The sequence below is a fragment of the Schistocerca nitens genome, chromosome 2 (genome assembly GCF_023898315.1).
Source record: "Schistocerca nitens isolate TAMUIC-IGC-003100 chromosome 2, iqSchNite1.1, whole genome shotgun sequence".
NCBI classification, from domain to species: domain Eukaryota; kingdom Metazoa; phylum Arthropoda; class Insecta; order Orthoptera; family Acrididae; genus Schistocerca; species Schistocerca nitens.
This window is the reverse complement of record NC_064615.1, coordinates 959,800,876-959,820,449: the sequence shown is the minus strand read 5'-3', so window position 1 is coordinate 959,820,449 and position 19,574 is coordinate 959,800,876.

The window sequence follows — 19,574 nt, the reverse complement described above, 5'->3', positions numbered from 1 at the left end:
TTACCCATAATACTAGAGGGCACATCATTTATATAAATAAGGAACAGGAGTGGCAACAAACACTGATCCCTGGGGCACCCGCCCCCCCCCCCCCTCCCACTTGACTGTACACGACTCAGACCCCACATTGTAGCCATTCTCAACATTATGAATAATGACCTTTTACTGTCTGTTGCTAAAGTAAGAGATGAACCAATTGCGAGATACTCTCCGTATTCCATAATGGTCCAACTTCTGGAGCAATATTTTGTGATCAACACAATAAAATGCCTTAGTTAAATAAAAAAATACGCCAAGCGTTCGAAACTTTTTGTTTAGCCCATCCAGTACCTCACAGAGAAAAGAGAATATAGCATTTTCAGTTGTTAAACGACTTCTAAAGCCGAACTGTACTTTTGATAGCAAATCATTTGACATAAAATGATCAATTATCCTTAAATACACAGATTGTTCAATAACTTTAGCAAACACTGATAGCATAGAAATAGGTCTAAAATTGTCTACATTATCCCTTTATCCCGTTTTATAGAGCGGCTTTACTACTGAGTACTTAAATCGTTCAGGAAACTGACCATTCCGAAAGGAAAAGTTACAAATATGGCTAAATACAGGACTAACATGTGCAGCACAGTACTTTAATATTCTGCTAGGCACTCCATCATATCCATGAGAGTCCTTAGTCTCCAGTGATTTAATTATTGACTCAGTCTCGCCCTTGTCTGTATCACAGAGTAGTATTTCAGACACAATCTCGGAAAGGCATTTGCCAAGAAAGTTATATGAGTCCCTGTAGAAACTAAATTTTTATTTAATTCACCAGCAATGCTCAGAAAATGATTGTTAAGTACAGTACATATATCTGATTTATCAGTAACAGAAATATTTTTACTACGAACTGACTTTATATTGATGACCTTGTGCTGCTCACCAGACACTTCCTTCACAACTGACCATATCATTTTAATTTTATCCTGTGATTTAGCTATTCTATTTGCATACCACATACTCTTTGCCTTCCTAATAACATCTTAAGCACCTTACAATATTGTTTGTAATGGGCTACTGTAGCTTGATTGTGACTACTTCTAACATTTTGATATAATTCCCGCTTCGTTCTACATGCTATCCTTACCCCCCTAGTCAGCCACCCGGGCTGCCTATTACTGCTTGTACCCCGTTTAGAACGTTCGAATGGAAAGCAACTCTCAAAGAGCGTGACAAATGTGTTAAGGAAAGCATTATATTTATCATCTATGTTATCGACACTATAAACATCCTGCCACTCTTGTTCCTTGACAAGGTTTAAAAAATTCTCTATTGCTGTTGGATTAACTTTCCTACATACTTTGTAATTATATGTGACATTTGTTTGAGTACAAAAGCCTTTTAGTGTTAAAATTTGTGCATCATGGTCTGAAAGGCCATTCACCATTTTCCTAACAAAATGCCCATCTAGTAATGCAGAATTAATAAAATATTGTCTACGGTTATGCTACTGTTCCCCTGCACCCTAGTTGGAAAAAACACCGTCTGCATCAGATCATATGAAGTTAGGAGATCCACCAACATCCTTTTTCTTGCACCATCATATAAAAAATTTATATTGAAATCTGGTACTTCCTACAAAGTGAATCAAGAACCCTCTCTATTTTGAGCAGAAATACTCTGAAGTCAGAGTTAGGGGACCTATAAACAACAACAATTACACTCCTGGAAATTGAAATAAGAACACCGTGAATTCATTGTCCCAGGAAGGGGAAACTTTATTGACACATTCTTGTGGTCAGATACATCACATGATCACACTGACAGAACCACAGGCACATAGGCAACAGAGCATGCACAATGTCGGCACTAGTACAGTGTATATCCACCTTTCGCAGCAATGCAGGCTGCTATTCTCCCATGGAGACGATCGTAGAGATGCTGGATGTAGTCCTGTGGAACGGCTTGCCATGCCATTTCCACCTTGCGCCTCAGTTGGACCAGCGTTCGTGCTGGACGTGCAGACCGCGTGAGACGACGCTTCATCCAGTCCCAAACATGCTCAATGTGGGACAGATACGGAGATCTTGCTGGCCAGGGTAGTTGACTTACACCTTCTAGAGCACGGTGGGTGGCACGGGATACATGCGGACGTGCATTGTCCTGTTGGAACAGCAAGTTCCCTTGCCGGTCTAGGAATGGTAGAACAATGGGTTCGATGACGGTTTGGATGTACCGTGCACTATTCAGTGTCCCCTCGACGATCACCAGTGGTGTACGGCCAGTGTAGGAGATCGCTCCCCACACCATGATGCCGGGTGTTGGCCCTGTGTGCCTCGGTCGTATGCAGTCCTGATTGTGGCGCTCACCTGCACGGCGCCAAACACGCATACGACCATCATTGGCACCAAGGCAGAAGCGACTCTCATCGCTGAAGACGACACGTCTCCATTCGTCCCTCCATTCACGCCTGTCGCGACACCACTGGAGGCGGGCTGCACGATGTTGGGGCGTGAGCGGGAGACGGCCTAACGGTGTGCGGGACCGTAGCCCAGCTTCATGGAGACGGTTGCGAATGGTCCTCGCCGATACCCCAGGAGCAACAGTGTCCCTAATTTGCTGGGAAGTGGCGGCGCGGTCCCCTACGGCACTGCGTAGGATCCTACGGTCTTGGCGTGCATCCGTGCGTCGCTGCGGTCCGGTCCCAGGTCGACGGGCACGTGCACCTTCCGCCGACCACTGGCGACAACATCGATGTACTGTGGAGACCTCACGCCCCACGTGTTGAGCAATTCGGCGGTACGTCCACCCGGCCTCCCGCATGCCCACTATACGCCCTCGCTCAAAGTCCGTCAACTGCACATACGGTTCACGTCCACGCTGTCGCGGCATGCTACCAGTGTTAAAGACTGCGATGGAGCTCCGTATGCCACGGCAAACTGGCTGACACTGACGGCGGCGGTGCACAAATGCTGCGCAGCTAGCGCCATTCGCCGGCCAACACCGCGGTTCCTGGTGTGTCCGCTGTGCCGTGCGTGTGATCATTGCTTGTACAGCCCTCTCGCAGTGTCCGGAGCAAGTATGGTGGGTCTGACACACCGGTGTCAATGTGTTCTTTTTTCCATATCCAGGAGTGTAGATTATATCTTCATATAATGGCTGTGTTTTTATTAACTATGCTAGAAATTCTTTCTGACTTTAAATATCCGCTAAAGAAAAAGTCTCTCTACTGAAATTGCATTCCTCAGGCATGTTTTTATACGCTTCAGGTAAAAAAAGCCTTGTTACACAGATTCCGTAGTAGAAGAGAGGGACAGAATAAGAGAGAACCGTTTGTAAGTATCCGTTCTTATCCCCATGAGGTTGAGCTGCGAGAAAGGAGAAGGATGTTTCACGTCATCTGATCAGAATCGCGCGCTAACTGCTACAATCAAGTTCCGCGCAGTACAAAATACGGTAACATTTTTGGAGTAAACACCAGTACACGTGGTAAGAGAAATAAACATTGTTGAAATGTGGCCAGATAAACCCACTGGTGAAGTGCCACTTAAACTACTAGCTCAGAATAGCCTCCCCTGCAAGCATCAGTACGAATTTAGGAAAGTCCACTTGTATGAAACATTGTCCTCTTTATTCATACACATCTTGCCAAAATTAAATGCAGGTGAATAGCTGGATTCGTTCTTCCTAGGCATCCACGTTCGACACTGTTCCAATATGTCGACTGCTAACGAAGATACGATCACGCGGAATATTTGACTGACCGAACCCAATATGGCATAACGGACGGCGAACGTCCTCCAGCAACGAAAGAAACATTGGGTGTGCCACAAGAGAGCGTAACAGGACCTTCACATTTCTCGCATGTATCAAACTCTTCATCTAGTAGTAGAACTTGCAACCTAAGTCCCCAGTTACTAGCTAGATCTATTCCAATCTCTGTCTTCCTCTACAGTTTTTGCTCTCTACAGCTCCCACTAGTACCATGAAAGTTATTCGCTAATGGCTTAACAGATGTCCTATCATCCTGTCCCTTCTCCTTGACAGTGTTTTCCACACATTCCTTTCCTCTCTGATTCTGCCCAGAAATTTCTCATTCCTTTCCTTATCAGTCGACCTAATTTTCAAAATTCTTCTGTACAACCACAACTCAAATGCTTCAGTTCTCTTCTTTTGCGGTTTTCCCACAGACCATGTTTCACTACCATACAATGCTGTGGTCCAGACACAGAGCCTCAGAAATGTCTTCCTCAAATCAAGGCCTAAGTTTGATACTAGTAGATTTCTCTTGGCCGTGAACTTCTTCTCGCCAGTGCTAGTCTGTTTTTGACGTCTTCCTTGCTCCGTCCGTCATTGGTTATTTTGCCGCCTAGGTAGCAGAATTTCTTAACTTCATCTACTTCGTGACCATCAGTCCTAATATTAAGTTTCTGGTTGTTCTCATTTCTGCTATTTCTCAATACTTCCGTCTTTCTTCGATTTACTCTCAGTCCATATTCTGTCCTCATTAGGACCGATATCCGTCTTAATGTACAGTCGTGGACAAAACGAGCGAGACCCCTCGCCTTTTCGTTATGCTGATCCGCACAGCTTTTAAGTCTGCTACACAGCATAACAGGCTAGGCGACGAAGTGCTACCAACATACTATGCACAGGCGTGAAATTGACAAACTATCCTAACTTTGTCAAACTGTTTTCAATCATGTGTAAGACTATATTAATACTGATTAGTGTGTTAAACACAACACGTAAATATAAGATATAAATGAAAGAAGAAACGCTAATTCGTATGAACTGTACTAATAAAAATGAATTTCTGCTTACCGAGATGACATAACTGTTTTAGTAAGACAAAGTACTCCAGATCGTTACGAATTATCAAAATATTATGCGCATTCGGCCGCGAAACGGTCTGTGTCAACGTTCAGACCAGTCATACTGGATTACCGTTGCTGACCTACCATGAAAGTGTGCAAATTTAGCAATGCGTAAAGATTTATAACGAAATTCAGTTAAAAATCGTTCAATGCCGTACTTAAGTCAATTCAGTTATTGAGAGAAGCGGAAAAAGTAGGCAGTAGCAAGTATGAAATACTACAAGAGTTTCATATTGACATCCACAGGGCGCCAGTACAGAATAAAGGTAGCAATAAAACGTATTAGGGGCGCGAGAATTTCTTAAAATTGCTTTACTGGTAGTCTATCAGCCTCCATCGAGATAAGAACAGAAAACAAACCAGACCTACCTTGCAGTAGTAAACACCTTTCACTACACTAGCGGACAACCCAGGCAAACAGCCCTCTATTATTACGCCAGACATGAATTAGCCGGCAATTTCGCAATGAAAATGGCAAAATTATCTACAGTTTCTGTTGCATAGAGCTTTCTGGACTCAAAAACATGAATTTCTACCTTTATGTCACCGTTTATGTGACAATCATTCGGGATGGTTATCGAACTAACAAAATACTGTTATTAGCGAGTAAATTTAGTAGGATACTTCTGCACCACCCCAGGAAATAAACGGTTATATAGCTGCCAAACGTATTCTACAAAGTTTCGAATTCTTCATCAGGCTCACCATAGCCAGAAAACGTTCATTAGTATTTCTTAAGCTAGCTAGCAATGGGAATGCCCGCACTTCTAAAACGCGGTGGCATTAATACTGGGATCTGCATTACCACGTATATAGGCAAATGGATTTTATTTGCATCCCTGTAAACGTGATTTGGATCGAAAGCGTATTTACGATTAATATGCTGATATGTTGACTGCAACTAGAACATTTCGAATAAAGAGTAGGGGGAGTTATTTATGCGGCCCTCATCTTCAGTAATTGTCGTAGCTATTTTCGTTGTTAGGATTTCGTCGCCTAAATCGGTGAAAATGGGACCCTACTAGTCTCACTTTCTTGACCGTCTGTCTGTCTACCGAACCCTTAAAACCCGTTTACCTCGAGTATGGGTAGACATACTAATGGAAATATATCGCACTTCCTGCGGTATATCGTGCCTTGGTGGTGTATAAAAGTGAGCTTCTATGTCAATGCAATCTAAAGATACGGCCGTTTATGTAAGGAAAATTTACGCGAAAGGAAAAAAATGGCTCTAACAATTATGGGACCAAATTGCTTAGGTCATCAGTCCTCCAGACCTAGAACTACCTAAACCTACCTAACATAAGGGCATCACACACATCTATGTCCGAGTTAGGATTCCAGCCTGCGACTGAAGTAGCCGCGCGGTTCGTGACTGATGCGCCTAGAACCGCTCGACCACCGCACCCGGCGAAACCCTTTCCACCTCATGTGTAATGATAATATATACTGTCTAGTTAGAATAAACTGTATTCGCCAGCAACTCAGATCGTTTGATCACGGAACTCTGACGAAGTTGCTTTCAAATTTTGTTCTAAATCGTCTGCAATGTCCACTTATAAACACCCTAGGAACGTCGTATGCGATATCCACTTTCGAAGACGCTGGCACATACTGCAGAACAATAACAAGTAGCTAAGAATTTATTGTTATTGGTCCATGCATGACACTTTATTTCAGTATCAATTTAATGCACCTAGGTGTTTGTCTATGGCTGAAAATAATGGACAAAAAAATAATTAAACAGCAAACAACTTCGATGTTCAAATCAAATGTAACTCTCATGTCGCAGTTGCAACATAATTTCGTTGTTACATCTACATGACTGCATCTACAGGACTTATTTGCAATCCAGACTTACGTTCCTGGCAGAGGGTTCATCGATCCAACTTCGGACTATTTCTCTACCGTCCCAATCTTTAACACCGTGCGGCAAAAAGGACAACTTAAATCTTTCCTTACGAGCCAAGCATTACATTATCACTATGGGCATTTCTTCCTGTGCAAGTTCCCGAGTAAATAATGTTTTGCCATTCGGAACAGATGTTAGTGATTTAAATTTCGTGAAAAGACTTCGCAACAACGAAAAACGCTGTTGTTTTCGTGAATGTCACGCCAACTCGCTTATCAAATCTGGGACTCTATCTCCCCTATTTCGTGACATTAGAAATCGTGCTGCCGTTCCTTGGACGCTTTTGGCGTGCACCGTCAATCACATCTGTCAAGCATCCCATACGGCGCAGGAATACTATAGCAGTGGACGGACAAGCAATGTGTAGGCAGTGTTTTCAGTAGACCTGTTGCGTATTCTTAGTGTGCGGCCAATAAAACGCAGTCTTTAGTTTGCCTTCCCCGCAAAAGTATGTCTACGATCGTTCCAGTTTAAGTTTTACTTGGTACTCAGATGAACTGACAGTATTTCGACTTGTGTTTTGTCACGTAACCGAAAGTTAATTATTGTTACTGGACGCAGCTTTCGTGTTTAATGTGTTCCTCATTCAACAGAGTTCACTCCTCGTACACCACACGTAACTGTTTCAAAGTATGTCGTATGTCAACACAAGGACCGAAGTCAACATTACCTTCCTTCAATTGGGCCAACTGGCGGTGAATCGAGGAAGTACAATACATACTGATGAAACTAAAATGAGCTCTAACATGGAAATTAAGCGTTTCCGGACACATGTCCACATAACATCTTTTCTTTATTTGTGTGTGAGGAATGTTTCCTGAAAGTTTGGCCGTACCTTTTTGTAACACCCTGTATGCAAGAAGGGTAAAAAGGAATTCAGCACAAATGAAAAATATTGAGGAGAAGCTCGCTGATGAAGGCGTGATTGAAGAGCGGAAGTTGGGCTACAAGGGGAGTTCAGGAGGCCCGAAAAAGAAGAGAAAAATCAAATACCCGATAGACTTCGAGTCGTTGTCGCAGCAGAGGGCGGCTGCTGTATGCGATTCGGGGCAACAGTAGAAGAATAGTTTTATTTACTGATTTTTGAGGCTTTGTTTTGTGACGCCTAAACAGTGCTGCTTCATGAGACCCACTATTTGTCCACATGTGGCTAAACATCAGAGGTGTAAAAAAATTTGACAGGTGCCGAAGTTCTGTGGAATAGTTACGTTTTTTAGACAAGAAGATGATTTTTAGTTCATTTCATTTTAACCATTCACAGTATGCTTTGAGATTCTAATCTATGATTTCATTTTATTATTATGTATCTTTTCTTCGGTGAAAGTGAACGGTAGTAAGTTTCAAGATACAAAGAATAACTGGAAGTTTTTAATTTGTGGAATAGCGTATTTAACAGTTAATATTTTCAACAAATCTGTAGTTACAGGACATATTAAGAAGCAAGTCAAAAATGGCATTGTGGAAAGATCAGGTTGGTCTCTAAAGGGTGACGACGGTCAAATAGCAAATACAAAACAGTGGGTAACAACTATTGTTGATGGTGAGGAGCCATAATCGATGTGGCACTATTCTGTAATTGTATTTCTGAAGTTCATCGTCGATCATAGGGCTGAAACCGATACTAGGTTTTACGTAAAGAATACAACCTTTAAAATTTACTTAGCAGCGCAGAATATTAATACACAGTATATAGATCAGAACCAAATCCCACTGCCTCCAATTTTATTCTCACGGATGACACTGAGACAGTAAATAACATGAAACTCTCAGAATCGATATAGAGAATTCAAGTGTCCAGTGGATTCAAAAGTTTGCTATAATAGCGAATAATTGCTTTCACTGAATCCTTCATGCCTACGTTTTCTCAGTCAGACAATGTTCCAAACGAGAATTAGCAAGGTAAAACATTTTTCCACAAACTGTCAAACTGGAAGTCGAAGAGCAAGTTACATAAATTACGATGACAACAAACGTTTTTCAAGTAGACTAATCACTGTAGGCATCCAACGTTTTTTTTTGTGTGTTACATGCGCAGTATGTTAACTGGCAACGCCACCAACACACAATACCACTAAGCTCTAAAACAACTGTAGGAAAACAGAACATCCTCGTTGTCCATGTGATGGATAAGAAGGCAAATTCGCAACATAAAAGTCAATGTAAGCACCAATTTTTGTTGGAACGTGCTTCCTGGAGCAAATAACATACATTTCCTACGTCTTCGGTGCGAATCATGTAGCAAATGTAATTTAAAGGACATAAAAATATCGAGTGGATTTACTAACATAGTTATGAACCACTCAAGAACGCAAATCGATGGTCACATAGCTGTCAAACGTGTTCTACAGTGTTGCCATTGTCCATTAGACTAGCAGAAGTGAGATGTTTATATTTTCCCACCTCCGCGTTGCAAATGTTTTGAGTGAAATACCCAGTCGATGCGCTGTTGTTTTCACATTGAGAGTTGTTTAGTTCTCGGGGTTTTGTAAAATTCCTGGATTCATGTCTTGTCGCTGTGCAGCCTATGAAAAGGATTGCGGAAGACTCCCAAATAAATTCCAAAATACAGTGCAGTTTTAATACCAATGTATTTCCAAGACTCAAGTGTCCAAGCCTGGTGAACTGTACCGGTTACATCACATGTACCCAAAGTTGACATCAAACGACACAGAGTGCACAACAATCAACAAACGAGTGAGCCTACAATACATTTGCTCGCAATCCTAGCCAAAAAACGAGTGACCCAAGGCGCCTGCGTGACCTCTATTTATACTTTTGTTAACAATTACAATTTTATCTAAAATCACAATTAAAAGTTAAACCGAATATGAGCTACACATTGCTAAAAATTTACAATCTCAGGGCTGAACAAGGTGAACCTATTTTCAACTTAGTTACGAGTTAATATAACATTTTCTCACTAGTTATGTTACAGGTAACAATTACATTTCTAAATTTGTTTATAACAAATCAACTAGCGCCTGAATTTTAGTGCTAACATATATCGGAGATTCAATTAATGTGCTTTATTTGTATGTTCTATTTAATTTGCTGTAGTAATTTTATAATGATAGGTTTACTGGTACATCCTGGCCATGTGCTACATTTCTTTCGATTAGTTACAGTATTAATTTAACATTTATGTTGTGTTTTTCATATAAGAACAATGTTAATCAGCAAAGCATCGTTTTCGAATTATATGTATACTGAAATAGTGGTTATTTTTGTATGTAATTTGGAAACAGGTCACTTTACAATTGGGAAATTAGGACTGGTGTTTGTCTTTAATGCTCTCCGAGGGGTTCTGATAGGTAGCAATGAGATACAGTAATATTTCAGAAGGAAGAAAACGTTCGCTCAGCTTATGTGCTGAGATAGCTAGCACTGGCGAAGCTCGCGCTTCGAAGACGCCACAGCATCGTCTGCAACCACTTCGTAGGAAACGAAATACCTCAGGTATAAGCCAAAGTGTTGTATTCGCATATCTGTGACTATGACTTGGCACTTAAGTGTGGTTATGGATAGTACGTATGCTCAGATTGCGAATCTAACATCATAAATAAAGACTAGGGGACATGAATTAGGCGTCTTCCTCTTCCGTAACATCAAAAATATTTTAGCTATTCTATCTCAAATGAACTGCGCAAAAATCATTCACCATAAGTGAATAACTCTTTAGCAACACCAGATGATGTTAACAGCTTGGCGGCGCAGGTTGGCCGTGCGTTCAACGGCGTCAATCGCGGACCGCGCGGCTGCTTGCGCTGTCAGTAGGAATCCTTCCCCGGGCATGGATGTGTGTTAGGGTAGGTAGGTTTAAGTAGCTCTACGTCCCGGGGACTGATGACCTATGCAGTTTAGTCGCTTAAGTCTTAGAGCCATTATTTTTTCCATTCGCGTAAATTTTCTTTACATAAACGGCCGTATCTTTAGATTGCATTGACATAGAAGCACATACACAGAAGCACATACATAGAAGCACATACACCACCAAGGCACGGTATACCGCAGAAGTGCGATACATTTCCATTATTATGTCTACCCGTACTCGAGGTAAACGGGTTTTAAGGGTTCGGTAGACAGACAGACGGTCAAGAAAGACTAGTGAGACTAGTAGGGTCCCATTTTCACCGATTTAGGCGACGAAATCCTAACAACGAAAATAGCTACGAAAATTACTGAAGATGGGGGCCGCATAAATAATTCCCCCTACTCTTTATTCGAAATGTTCTAGTTGCAGTCAATATATCAGCATATTAATCGTAGCTACGCTTTCGATCCAAATCACGTTTACAGGGATGCTAATAAAATCCATTTGCCTACATACGTGGTAATTCAGATCCCAGTATTAATGCCACCGCGTTTTAGAAGTGCGGGCATTCCTATTGCTAGCTAGCTTAAGAAACACTTCGGCTAATGAACGTTTTCTGGCTATGGTGAGCCTCATGAAGAATTCGAAACATTGTAGTATACGTTTGGCAGCTATATAACCGTTTATTTCCTGGGGTGGTGCAGAAGTATCCTACTAAATTTACTCGCTAATAACAGTATTTTGTTATTTCGATAACCATACCGAATGATTGTCACGTAAACGGTGACATAAAGGTAGAAATTCATGTTTTTGAGTCCAGAAAGCTCTATGCAAAAGAAACTGCAGATAATTTTGCCATTTTCATTGCGAAATTGCCGGCTTATTCATGTTTTAAGGCTGTCATGAAGGCAGCCAGCAGGCTTGGGGTTGGGGTTGTTTTGGGGAAGGAAACCAGACAGAGAGGTCACCGGTCTCATCGGATTAGGGAAGGACTGGGAAGGAAGTCGGCCGTGCCCTTTTAAAGGAACCATCCCGGCATTTGCCTGGAGCGATTTAGGGAAATCACGGAAAACCTATATCAGGATGGCCGGACGGGGATTGAACCGCCGTCCTCCCGAATGCGAGTCCAGTGTCGGGCTTATTCATGTCTGGGGTAATAATAGCGGGCTGTTGGCCTGGGTTGTATGCTAGTGTAGTGAAAGGTGTTTGCTACTGCAAGGTAGGTCTGGTTTGTTTTCGGTTCTAATCTCGATGGAGACAGATAGACTACCAGTAAAGCTATTTTAAGAAATTCTCGCGCCCCCAATACGTTTTATTGCTACCTTTATTCTGTACTGGCGCCCTGTGCATGTCAATATGAAACTCTTGTAGAATTTCATACTTGTTTTTGCCTACTTTTTCCGCTTCTCTCAATAATTGAATTGACTTAAGTGTGGCACTGATGATTTTTAACTGAATTTCGTTATGAATCCTCACGCATTGCTAAATTTGCACACTTTCATGGTAGGTCAGCAACGGTAATCCAGTATGACTGGTCTGAACGTTGACACAGACCGTTTCGCGGCCGAATGCGCATAATATTATGATAATTCGTAACGATCTGGAGTACGTGGTCTTACTAAAACAGTTATGTCATCTCGGTAAGCTGAAATTCATTATTATTAGTACAGTTCATACGAATTAGCATTTCTTCTTTCATTTATACCTTATATGTACGTGTTGTGTTTAACACACTAATCAGTATTAATATAGTCCTAGACATGATTGAAAACAGTCTGACAAAGATGGGACAGTTTGTCAATTTCACGCCTGTGCAGAGTATGTTGGTAGCACTTCGTCGCCTAGCCTGTTATTCTGTGTAGCAGACTTTAAAGCCGTGCGGATCAGCATAACGAAAAGGCGAGGGATCTCGCTCGTTTTGTCCACGACTGTACATAGAAGTATATCATAGCATTAGCAGCTGTATATGAGTTACTGCTAACAGTGGTGCTGTCGGCAGGATAATATCGTCGTTGGACTATTGTAAGAAAACATAACTTGAAGAAAAATTTTCATTTCGTGCAACGAATGCAAACGGTCTGTAAATGTGGACAGATGTAGGATAATGCCTACAACAAACAGATGGAACCCAACAGAATGTGATTAGAAGATCAGAGGTAAATACATTGAACACGACACACCATGGAAGGATTTAGTTGTATTTTTAAGAAGCGACACGAAATTGAACGGTCACGTAAGGATGACGACTGGAAACCTTGGATTTGCGCTGAGCGCTACTTGCGAAACATAGGGGCACAGCGTAATTTTTATTTGTAAGGTTATTAATTTCAATCCATAATAGAATCTACAATATTTCAAAGCATGCACCATTGATTTCTAATTGTAACCATTGACGCCATCTATTAGTAGCTATTTTGTCTCTCCATTGGTTTGATTTTAATTTTGTGTATTACGTTACGTTGCGTCTTACAGGGGTAAATAACAAGAATTTCAGATGAATGTCATTGAGAGAATTTCCAATAACGTAACAATACAAGTTTGATTTTAAATCATACTATGTAAAATTGCATACGGAGATATGAATAATAGCATGAAGCTAATCCTGTGGTGGGATTTTCTATCAGTGCGAATTATACAGAATTTATTATTCTCTGGTCTGACTAATACGTAAAGAAATGGGAAATTAATTTGTAACTGTCCACTATTCTTTGCAATATCACTTGATTTCGATTGTAAAAACTTTTGCTAACAGTTACACATTATATGTTATGTCGCTACACTTGAAAAATGTGCAGTGGATTTCTTTGGCACGATAAAATATTTTTGCCAAGCTGTTCTTAGAACATGAGACAGAAAAGATAATTGTTCGAATTTTGTATAGTCATATCAGACCTAACCACCCAGGAATCTTATCAAAATTAATTATTTGCTTTGAAATTTTACTTAAAATTCAGAGAGTAGTCTTTGCCCGTCTTTGGCAATGTCTAGCTAAAAATTCACAATGAAATAAAATATTCCCCTCCGCTTTGGTAGTTTTACAGAAAGAGACATATATAACGGTTATTTCCCATTATTACTTTTCTTCCGCCCGCGCTGTAGGCGGACTGCTGATATATTAAATTATATTTAATTTCTATGCTCGTAGCGGTGGCAGCTCCCGCCAAACGTCGTTCTGCTCCGCATAAAAAAAAAAAAGCTCAATTTGCTGAAAAAGTAGGAATTATGACTGGGAATGCTATCCACAGAATTAATGGCACATTTTGTCATAAATGATTGTATTCTAAAACAAGTTTCCTACGATACACAGCTTTTCACAGAATCTTTCCCCTAATGGCGGCTAAAAGCTTCAACAGACAAAAAAATGGTTCAAATGGCTCTGAGCACTATGGGTCTCAACTGCTGTGGTCATAAGTCCCCTAGAACTTAGAACTACTTAAACCTAACTAACCTAAGGACATCACACACATCCATGCCCGAGGCAGGATTCGAACCTGCGACCGTAGCAGTCGCACGGTTCCGGACTGCGCGCCTAGAACCGCGAGACCACCGCGGCCGGCATTCAACAGACAAAACACGACCCCTATAGGTAAAGATACATCGCTACGTGCGTCTGCACTCGCCTGCAAGTCAAGAAGTACAGAGAGATTATTACCCTTAATTCGGTTATATGTATAAAACACAATGAAATTTTATTATCTTAGCTTCAGCGACCTATTAATTGTCTGCGGCAGTCTCTTTCTCTGCTGGCTGCTGCCATCACTTTTACATCTTTGCCTTTATGTTTCACAAAGAAATAAAAATGTAAATGACGTTAAGTACAATTTATCATGATTTCATATGTTGTTTATTCAGGAGACGTTATACAGGGTGTTACAAAAAGGTACGGCCAAACTTTCAGGAAACATTCCTCACACACAAAGAAAGATAATATGTTATGTGGACATGTGTCCGGAAACGCTTACTTTCCATGTTAGAGCTCATTTTATTACTTCTCTTCAAATCACATTAATCATGGAATGGAAACACACAGTAACAGAACGTACCAGCGTGACTTCAAACACATTGCTACAGGAAATGTTCAAAATGTCTTCCGTTAGCGAGGATACATGCATCCACCCTCCGTCGCCTGGAATCCCTGATGCGCTGATGCAGCCCTGGAGAATGGCGTATTGTATCACACAATACGAGCACGAAGAGTCTCTACATTTGGTACCGGGGTTGCGTAGACAAGAGCTTTCAAATGCCCCCATGAATGAAAGTCAAGAGGGTTGAGGTCAGGAGAGCGTGGAGGCCATGGAATTGGTTCGCCTCTACCAAGCCATCGGTCACCGAATCTGTTGTTGAGAAGCGTACGAACACTTCGACTGAAATGTGCAGAAGCTCCATCGTGCATGAACCACATGTTGTGTCGTACTTGTAAAGGCACATGTTCTAGCAGCACAGGTAGAGTATCCCGTATGAAATCATGATAACGTGCTCCATTGAGCGTGGGTGGAAGAAACTAAAATGAGCTCTAACATGGAAATTAGTCGTTTCCGGACACATGTCCACATAACATCTTTTCTTTATTTGTGTGTGAGGAATGTTTCCTGAAGGTTTGGCCGTACCTTTTTGTAACACCCTGTATAGCGTAAGCAACTGTTTGCCTAAATACTGTCATTTCGGTATGAGCACTTTTAGTATTTGCGAATAATGTTACTTATGTAACCAATTATTTCAAACGTTAAACTATACTGAAAAATAGAATGTGTGTTACCAAGAAACAAAGTGCGTTAACCATTTACAGGGTTTTATATATTGGTTACACAAAAGTAACATTTAATGGTGAAAAAGGTAAATAATTTGCACAAATGTTTGATACAAGTTTTAATTACAAATGTTCAATGTGGCTTTTTTTTGTAACACGACAAATATTATGAAATAAGTCTTGATATATGGCGACAACTGTTGGTGTTATATATTGTCGCAGCTCATCGACGTTTGCCGGAAACTGAGGAACAAACACTCGGTCTTTAATATAACCCCAGACACAGAAGTCCTTTGGGGTTAGATGAGGTGATTGCAGTGGCCAGGATGTTGTTCCACCACCTCCAATACAAGACGACACATTCCTATGGAGATATGCGACAACTTCACGGTGATAACGTGGTGGCACGCCATCTTGTTGGAAAATTCTGTTCCCATATCCTGTTGTAATTGAGGCATTAAATAATGTTCAAGCATGTCCAGGTACGATATGCCAGTTACAGATAACGCTGCAAAAAAGAAAGAATCGTAAATCTTATTACAGCTTACGGCCCAAAAAACATTTACCTTATGTGAGTCCCGTACACGTTTGATTACGTGTCGTGGTGTGTGCTCATCCCATATCCTAACATTATGCTGATTCACTTACCGAAGGTATCGAAGGTGGCTTAGTCACCGAACACAATTTCATGAAAAAATCCATCTTCAGTTTTTAATTTGATAAACATATCTACACAAACTTAGCCCGTTTTTTTAGTTGTTTTCTCTTAAAGCTTGCAACAGTTCGAATAGGCGTTTCCATAATACTTTCCAAACTGTACCACTGTGCATATACAACTTAAAGCTGGAGCGTCTCGTTTATTTACCTGGACTACGAATGTAATACTGCCGAACTTGTTCAGTTGCTGCGTCAGCGACTACCGGCCCTCCCTGAGCTGGCATCCTGTGAGATACACAGCTAGTTTCGTTGATACTATTGTACAAATTAATAATAGTTTGTTTTTGAGGCGGTGGCTTGCGATATTTGTCCCGATTTGCCTCTGCACTATAGTTGGGTATTTGGATTCGTCAAACCATAAACAATAATGCGCATGCCCTGCACCGTTAAAATCTCCATGATGAATGGTGGAATAAGTCATTGGCGCATGTCACCTAGCGGGAAAGTCGGAAACTAAAAGTGTCAGACGGTGAAGAAGCTTAAAAGTATACTGTATTCAGTGCAGTATCTAACATTTCTGTAAGTTGTTTACCCTTTTCACAATTAATTAATAACTAATTTTCTAACTTCCTGTATTGTACGGGAGCTGCACTGTTTAGGCGGGGTCTTTCTTTATCGTAACGACTTTGAGAATAGAATTCCGCGGCAGCTAGTTCGTCGTAGCGATGGCGCGTACTTTGCGTGTAGCTGTGAACATCTTGAGATGACCGATGAAATACATATGGAGGAATATATATAACGCGACTGTATATGGAGATATTACAAGAAGAGGTATGCTACTATGCAACAATTAAAGTAACATGGCTCTAAAAAGAACGAGGAAGGATATGGGAATTATTTTATCAGCCTCTAAACAACGACGTCACAGCAACAATCCAGCTAAGTGATATTTACTAATAAAATGCAGTATATCACTAACTTTTTGCATCCTCATTGTGAACATAAAGAATGAAACAAAATGTAAATAATTTCTTTATTAACTGTTTTCATAGTCCTTCAGTTCAAGTTATTATGGCACTTAAGTATAAGGCGTTATTACGAGCTTGCTGTTTCAGCCATTGCAGTAAATTATTTGGTTTAGTAGCTGCACTATATTATCTGTAAGAGTAATTATATTCATTACCTCATGAATAGTGCACGATAATGTGAATGATTATTATAGTTATTACGTTAATAGATTATTACGTAATTCAATAATGCATTCTAACACATCGTTAACTACTAAATGCCAACCCTCCATTTGTCGTAGCTGTTCTGTTTCATCCTGATTACTAGTTGTCAGTTCGTGTACATAAAAGTACGGTAATATTATGGCGTGTCCTGAAATTTAGTTATAGCTCAGTGTCGGGTAATCTGATGTCTTCATGCTCACATTTTCAATGAATCAACATACTTTGGAGTAAATCCCGGCGGCCGCGCTATTATCTGTAAAGGGAAAGGCATTTGAGACGGTAGTGGGATTGTAGGCATCACAACACTCATCGGACGGATTCAGAGACACGGGACTCGGCTTGCAACAGGTCGATAAAGTCGAATAGAAGACGGTACACATAAGCTGGAGGAACTCAATGGGAGGCTGTCGAAGAACGGCGACGTAGTCTTTGCGACACCCTGTTGGTTAAATTTAGATATCCCGTATCTGAGGAAGACGATAAGGTACTTCTGCTCCTCCCGTCGTATGTCTGGCACACGGATCGTAAGAACAAGTTAACAGCAAGTAGGGAGCGTACATATGCATACACGAGAATCGTTCAGAAAGTTTTATTTGTAGCCGCTACGAAACGAAACTAGGAGGTGGCATGGAGATCCTCTACATACTTACACTTCAAATTTCTCTAAAAGATGTAGAAGATGTATGATTCGGACGAGATCGTGGTTGTTGAAGCCTCTATTTCTGCAAAATTTCCACACATAAAATTGTCTCGTCGTTGTGAAACGGTTTTTCATCCAAGGAAAAAGGCACAGCGTGGCATGTCAAGAGAATTGGGGGAATGGGAAACAATTCGAAATCCCAGAGTAACTGTTCCGTGCAGAATGGACATGGGGTTGTCGTGGACCAAAAACAGCCTCTTGGACTGCCTCCCACTACGTAACCTTTTGACAGCGTCAGGTAATAGTGGTTTCGGAGATGTCGTCGTCGACCGTCTTCTCCTTGCGAGCATAATCTGCCAGCACCACACCTTGGCGTTTCCAAAAGCCATTCAGCATCCCCTTACCCCATGACAGTTGGGTCTTCACCTGTTTCGGGATTGGTGTATCCTCGCCTTAATAAGCCGGCCTTAAACACCAGGACCTACACTTCTCTTGCGATTCCCAGTTCTTCACATGGGTCTCCACATCTTTCTTCGCTTTCAGGGTTGTTTGACCACACTGGCAGCAACGGTGTCAATTAACCGCTGTAGTGTGTGGTGGCCCATTGTTGCCGTACATTTCCAACAATTCAGGATGGATTATTGCAGCGTTGTTCCCTTTCAAAAGTAGAAAACGAATTGCCGCAAGGTACCGTACTTTACCGATGGGCTCCACCATTCTGCTTTGCCTCCTCCATCAGAATGCCGTGGTAATGTAGAATGTGGACAGCAGTGTGTACCAGGATTGCAGTCATGTAGCTGCCAATAAAAAAAAATTAAAATAATTACGCAACTGTGTTTCTTCTGGTTGAAATGTGCAATAGTTTTGCATAAAGTCAGAGATAGTCATTTTTCCCTCAGTGACATCGGCAAAGAAATAGGACAAAATACCGATAATAATGGTACTGCTCGTATGTGCACTCTTGTCATGCACTTTGCTGTGGCCTACGGACTACACATAAGGATAAGGATGTTCTACAATAATCCGATACACAACTAGAGTTCCACAGTAGTTGTTTCTAATTTCCATTTCCATACTTATTTATAGTCCTTCAGGAATTCTCTTTAATGAGTCATTATCTATCGGCCTGCATTCCTCATGAGAAAACGTCTGTCGCTGAACTCTTCATAGTAACTCACTCTTTCCGCTAAGTACCTAGCCAAACCGAATCACACTCCCTCTATAATGTTTTCTGGTCCAACTGATACTACCCTAAATTCACCCAACAAGATATCTTTGTCTTCTCTCCAGTTCACTTCAAAAACCTCCTACTAACTGTTATAAAGTGTTTTCTGAAAAGCATTTGTCTGGTGTACTTATTGTAGTGTATTTATTGTAGGGAAACGTGAATAATAAGCACTACAGACAAGAGAAAAGCAGAAGCTTTCGAAATGTGATGCTACTGGAGATGGCTGTTTAGATGGGCAGATCCAGTGACTAATGAGGAAGTAGTGCTTCAAATTTCGTTGGAAAGAACGTTATGGGACAACTTGCTAATAGAAGGCTTAAGCTGACAGACTCATCCTGAGGAATAGTTAATTTGGTAATGCAAGAAAGAGAGTGTGGGGTCTTTCCCACTCGTCGCTAACAGGGTACCTACAGGATGCAGCGTTCTCGGAATGCTATACAACAATTTCAAACAAGTAACATTAATATTTTTATTTATAGAAAAGC